The sequence below is a fragment of the Lacerta agilis genome, chromosome 2 (genome assembly GCF_009819535.1).
Source record: "Lacerta agilis isolate rLacAgi1 chromosome 2, rLacAgi1.pri, whole genome shotgun sequence".
NCBI classification, from domain to species: domain Eukaryota; kingdom Metazoa; phylum Chordata; class Lepidosauria; order Squamata; family Lacertidae; genus Lacerta; species Lacerta agilis.
In genome coordinates, this window is record NC_046313.1 from 67,904,207 (window position 1) to 67,910,206 (window position 6,000).

The window sequence follows — 6,000 nt, forward strand, 5'->3', positions numbered from 1 at the left end:
CAAATGGTAGGGCTGTGTCTGTCAAAGAAAACAATCCTAATCTAACATGAGGCACTGTGGCAAATTCTTGCCTTCATCCCAGCAAGCCACCATTAGCATTTCTTCCATAGCCAATTAAAAAAACCCAGTAAACATACAGGAACCTATTGGCAACCCCTCACATTCTGCTACAGCCAACTTTAAAAAAAACAACCAGTCATTTCCAAAGTAAACATAAAGGAAGCTATTCGCAATCTCTCACATCCTACTACTATTCCCCTAGGTTTCCTGATGCACAAGATGCGCTCTCTCTAGTCAGCCCACCTTCCATCTTCAGCTATGCAAGCCTCTAAATAAAGAGAAAAGTAATGTTGTCCTTTGAAACCTAGAAATGCAGCTAGAAAAATATAAGTGAAATTCCTACCATTCTAACCTCAATGTTGCTTCAGTGATTTGCAAGGAACTACAAATGACTACCATGTGACTTCTGTGCTCTGTTAAACAAGTCATCTGAGTCATCTTATTTATCTAGCATTAAGCTTGCATCAAATAATGCATAATCCCTACTTCCGGGCTGCCAGCTATCTGCCATGTGACCGTTCCACTGGAATATTTCTTCTGTGCCACCAACCTTTTCCTCCTTCAGGGATGAGGATGCCTGAACAAACAGCTGGACCACTTGCATCTGGGACAGAGCTTTGGGGCAAGAAAGGCACCCACATGGTGCCACAGTCTTGTGAAGATGTACCTATAGCTCAGGACTACACTGAGAAAGTGGAATGTAGCCACATGCCATAATAAATTTGTTTTTAAGGTGCCTTTTGTGTTTTTAAGGTGCCAAAGTACCATCTGTGGTTTAAGCTACCCACAAACTGGAACAAGAAAGACAGTACTAGTTTGTCATTGAGGAATTTTAATGTGAGAAACAACCATTGTAATTCTTTCCTGGATTTACAGTATGCTGGATTCTTGCTGGCTCAAAGGATTTTTCTTGGAATGACAGTGACTTGTAATTTCGAAAACGGCAAGTGATAGCAAGTCTACCACCCATAGTGATAAGAAGTTCTTGTTTGCTTTGCCGCTAGGAAATTGCATGTAATTTTGAGTTAATTCCCCCCCCCTTTTGTCATCCTATGTGGTCTTTAATTATAAAAGCACATATACTATAATTTGGATTTCCATAAATGGTCAGATGTGATGATCCAGGTAAATGTCAGGAGTAAATGACACCACAAAAGTAATTGTGCAATGATAAGGCAGGCATGAAACACATTAAAAACACCTCAGACTGGCATGGACTTGCAGAAGAGTACAGAGTCCATGTCCTTTCGTTCTATGGCACACAAATACTCTGATGAAAATTCCCAGCAGGTTGCGCTCCGGAGTTCTCATGTGGCAAGATGGAACTTCAAAACCTTGTTTTTGTTTGCTTATCTCCTCTTAAAAGAGGGGTGGGGCAGGGGTGAGATAAAGAGAGAGAGAGAGAGATTAGATTCCGCCTGAGACACCGAACTGGATCTCACTGCAACATCCATTCTGAGGCTTCACTACATAAGACCAAGAGCTCATGTCTCACCTTCTGTCCCATTAGCAGATGAATAATGAAGGGTGAACCATGAGGTTCTTGTTCCACCCTACTGGGAATTCAGTACATGATAAACTAATGGTGCCAAAAGACTTCCCATATCTGACAAGTTAAAACATAAAAAGAGCTCTGATGAATCAAGCCCGTATAGTCCAGCATCCTGTTCTCACAGTGGCCAACCGGCTACCTATGGGAAGCCTGCAAGCAGGAACTGTACTCTTCCTCACTTGGTATTCAGGAACGCACTGCCTCTGATAATGGAGAAGGAACATAGCTATCATGACAGGTAAGTCACATTAAGGGTTACATTAAGGTTACCAGATTCCCCCCCCCCCATGAATCTGGGGACACTTTTCAACTTCAATGGATTTTGTATGGGGACTGATTTTTAAATCCGGGGACTGTCCCCGGGAAACGGGGACGTCTGGTAACCTTAGGTTACATAGAATGCTCATTAAAACCACAGTGGGGAGGACGGTCGTTTCCGTGGAACAGCAGTGATCTCTCTCTCTCTCTCTCTCTCTCTCACACACACACACACACACCCTCTGTAAAAGATGGCATTATCAAGTATTATTCGAACTAAATAATATGTTTCCTTCTAGAAACTGAAAATCCTTCCTCTTGGTCTGTGGCTCAAAAGTCTTACCATTGTGTGATTCGATAAGCATTTCCCCCCCTCATGCAGCTCAGGTACTTGAGAAAATCTGTTTCTGAATGGCAAGTGCCATGGCTGCGACTGATTTCCATCGCTCTTTATTTAATTTAATGCACAGAAAAGGTTTCTGCCTGCATCCTGACTCTGTGTGAAATCCACGGATCGAGCAGGCCTCCGCTGACAGCTGGCAGTGTCTGACAGGAACAGCATTTTGTTCCATAGCTGGCGTGCTTCCCAGAATGCAATTCAGCTGGGCACCTGATTGGCAATATTAATGTGGAAATGAGGCGGTCGCACAAGATGCTAATGATTTTTAAACACTTATTTGAAAAGTATTTTAATGAGTTGACAGCGGGAAATAGGGAGGGTTAAGCAAAATCGATAGAACGGGAAGGCAGACCCTCCCTGAAACTGTTTGCTTTGCTTTGAGATAAGGTCTTGCAGAACAGCAAATAGAAGTAACCTTGTGTACAAAGGGGTATGTGTATGCCTCATTACAGTATCTGAGAGTTTGCATGGCATGTAAGCATTTATTTTACATGGAAATGTACTGTGCATTTCTCTGCTGTGTGGCTGTACTTTGAGTCTATATTTGCTTGTAAAGGGAGACTTCTGGAGGCATCTGGGCAAGTGGATGTATTATTCTTGGGTGTACACGAGCAATAATGTGCATGGTGTCTGCTAGATAAATACTGGCCTGAATAGACTGCATGTGCTCAGGAGCACATCTGATTTCCGACAGTTCACTACTGGCTTGTGATGTTGGTGCTCATGTGCTGAGGGTGATGCTTGCATGCACACCATTATATATTGCCACCTGGGAGTGGTGGGCTGCTTTCATCTGCCCAGAACTCACAACATAATACCAACCATGGTGTTGGAAATCCTCCTGGAGATCCTCCCCAACACACTCAGGAGCATGAAAGTGTTTTGGTTAAAAATGACAGAGAGCAACCACATTAAACATTTGCAAGAAACAGTCAAAATCATGGACTACAACAGAGAAGAAGATTCTCACCAAACAAAAGTTATGCAGGCTGTTACATAGTTTATGGCAATTAATAAGAGCTTTGCTGAGAATAAAAGGTTTAATATTAAATAACTTTTGTTCATGCACCTACTGAAGCAGCTGGCAGTGGGCACATGGTCTGCTAAACACAGGCCATGCATGTTCAGGGCCCTATTTAATATTCCAAGCTAGGGAAGAACTTCTGGGGGAAATAGTGCTCAATTCATTATGAGCTGGACAAACACATACGTCAAGCCAGGTAATTATTAATCTTGGAGCCAAATTTATTATTATGGTTGTGACCCCATGGACCAGAGCACACCAGGCACTCCTGTCTTCCACTGCCTCCCGCAGTTTGGTCAGACTCATGTTGGTAGCTTCGAGAACATTATTATGGTAGAGTGCTCTATTTTAGGGTTACCAGACGTTGCCATTTCCCAGGGACAGTCCCCAGATTTGTGAATAAGTCTCTGGACAAATTCCATCCCCAGAATGTCCCCAGATTTCATCTAATGTCCCCGGGAAACGCAGCAGCGGCAGTCTCAGCAGCCCAGAGCAGTTGGCTCTGGCTGGCTTCAGGAGCTGCTTGGAAGTCCCCATATGATGGTGGTGCAGGGGCTCTAAGATGCAGCTTCCGGGCTGCCTCCACCTTCCCAGACCCCAGCGACTAAACTGTGAAGGGAGGCTTCATGCTGCCTATCGGAGCAGCCTCCCAACTCCTACTTGCGTGCAAGCAGGAGCGGGGCAGGGATCTCTCAACTGTGAAGGGAGGCTTCACGCTGCCTATTAGAGCTTGCGTGCAAGCAGGAGGCCGCAAGGATGTCTCAGTTAGGCAATGGGAAGCCTCCCTTCCCAGCTGAGGGATCCCTGCCCCCTCCTGCTTGCACGCAAGTAGGAATGGGATTGGGGCTGCTCCGTTGGGAAGGGAGGCACTGCGCTGCCTGAGCCTCGCCGCGCTCGGCCCTCCTTCTCTGCCTTCTATGCCTGACCCACTGTGCACCGTTTCCCCACCACCACCAAAGAACCAACAACTCAGGGGCTGCCCAGGCTCATGAAGAAAGGAGTTAGAAGCCCCGGAGGAAGGGGAAACATGGCAGTTGAGGTCATCGCCTTCGCTGCAGCATCAACGCCCTGAATGTGCAGTATTTATTTATTTAAAGTGTCCCCAGATTCATTGAAAAAAAATATGGTAACATTACTCTATTTTTGTAAGGGCTTTGGCCCAAAGACACAACAAATCAAATTCCCTTATGCTGCTAGCTGTCACAAGAAAGTGTTGCAAGTCAGGGGCAAATCAGACATGATGGGAGCAGCCATGTTTGTTGTTCACATGCCTGGCCCCCATCTAAAATGGGGAGTGGACGGGTGGTAGGATCTACTTTTTCTGAAATGGGTGAGATGAACCCCTAGCATGTACACCTTCCATCACTGCAGGCGCGTTTCTTCCCAGCCACATTCCGATACAAAACTAATTCCGCTTGGGCAGGGCAGAATTCTTAGAATGCGGGGAGGTAAGATGGGGGAAAGGCTCAGTTCCACTCACCTCACACCCCATTTGTAGATGTGAATGTGCCCGACAAATGAATAAACAAGCATAGCCACCCCCTGTCACATTTAGCTTGGCCTAAAGGGAACACAAGAATGATTTTTAGTCCCAGCACAAGTGATTTGTTATAGGGGTCATTTGCTCCAGCAGCACAGGATGTTCCTGGGGAGATTCTGGCCACCATCATTCTCACAGGGCCTGCTGCCACTGATGCCTGGCTTTGGTAAACATAACCCCTCCCTGTCCTCTTAATCTCCCAAGGCAAAGTAAGTTTTGATTGTTTGACTAGGGGAGGAGAGAGCAAAGAGCAGGAGGGGGGGCTGATATGTTTTGGCCCTCCCACCCCTTTTACAGAGGGAGTAGGGGATTTTGAGTTGGTCACAACAACTGGAGTTAAATGGCGACAGTTCTGCCCTGATTCTAATGGGATGTTAGACATAAATGAGGAAACTGCCATCAGAGACAAGTTATATTAGGATCCAATAATTTGTTAAAAGTGCAACCAAAAAGTGAAACTTGGGTTTTCAAAATAAGCTTCGGTCAACTGCCATCAAAATTTTGGGAGGGGGGCACAGTGGGGGAGAGGCTGGGAAAGCCTTATTGTGCAAGCACAGGGCTTCCGCTGAGGCAATTCATTACATGAATCCCACCCAAAATGTTTACCTCTCCTAAGGATACCTTGGGCCAGGCCTGGGTATCCTGCAATGCCTCTTAGCCTTCGAAGAGACACGCTGAAGCATGAAGAGACAGGCAGGGGCTGGAATCAGGGGAACCACAGCAATAGGCTCATGCAGGCCCTTATGAACCATCCCATGGCTGTCTGGCGCTTACCTATAGTATTATTGTAAGAATAAAATTCTTACAACATCCCCCCCCCCTTTGAGGCTTAATTTTTTTTATAAAAAATTATTGCCTCACAAAATTATTAACCTGGTATGAAATGGATGCCTTTGTGTGAATCTGAAAAGTCTTGCAAGTCCAGGCCCTTAGGGATAACATGTTGCATTTTGTTACTAAATTACTTGTGGTATTCTAGCACTTTGGGATAAACATTTTCTCCCTAGTGGTCTATGCTTTATTTACCAGGAAGGTCCACCAGTGACTAAAAATGCAGTTTGTTTTGTTCCTGTGTTTTGTGTGTGTTTCCAGGTGTCAAAGCTAGCTGTCCTATGGTCTCTTGACCTTCAGCATGCCACAGCAACACCCATCAACATGCATCCCTG

The 6,000-nt window shown here is 45.4% G+C and overlaps 1 long non-coding RNA gene across 1 annotated transcript; it reads right to left on the reverse strand.

Moving 5' to 3' along the window:
* Positions 1-1,203: 1,203 nt before the first annotated feature.
* LOC117041621 lies at positions 1,204-1,865 on the reverse strand. The gene is made up of 2 exons (XR_004425994.1): positions 1,556-1,865; positions 1,204-1,418 (listed from the first exon to the last, which is right to left on the reverse strand). It is a non-coding gene; the product is annotated as an uncharacterized LOC117041621 (long non-coding RNA).
* Positions 1,866-6,000: the final 4,135 nt, after the last annotated feature.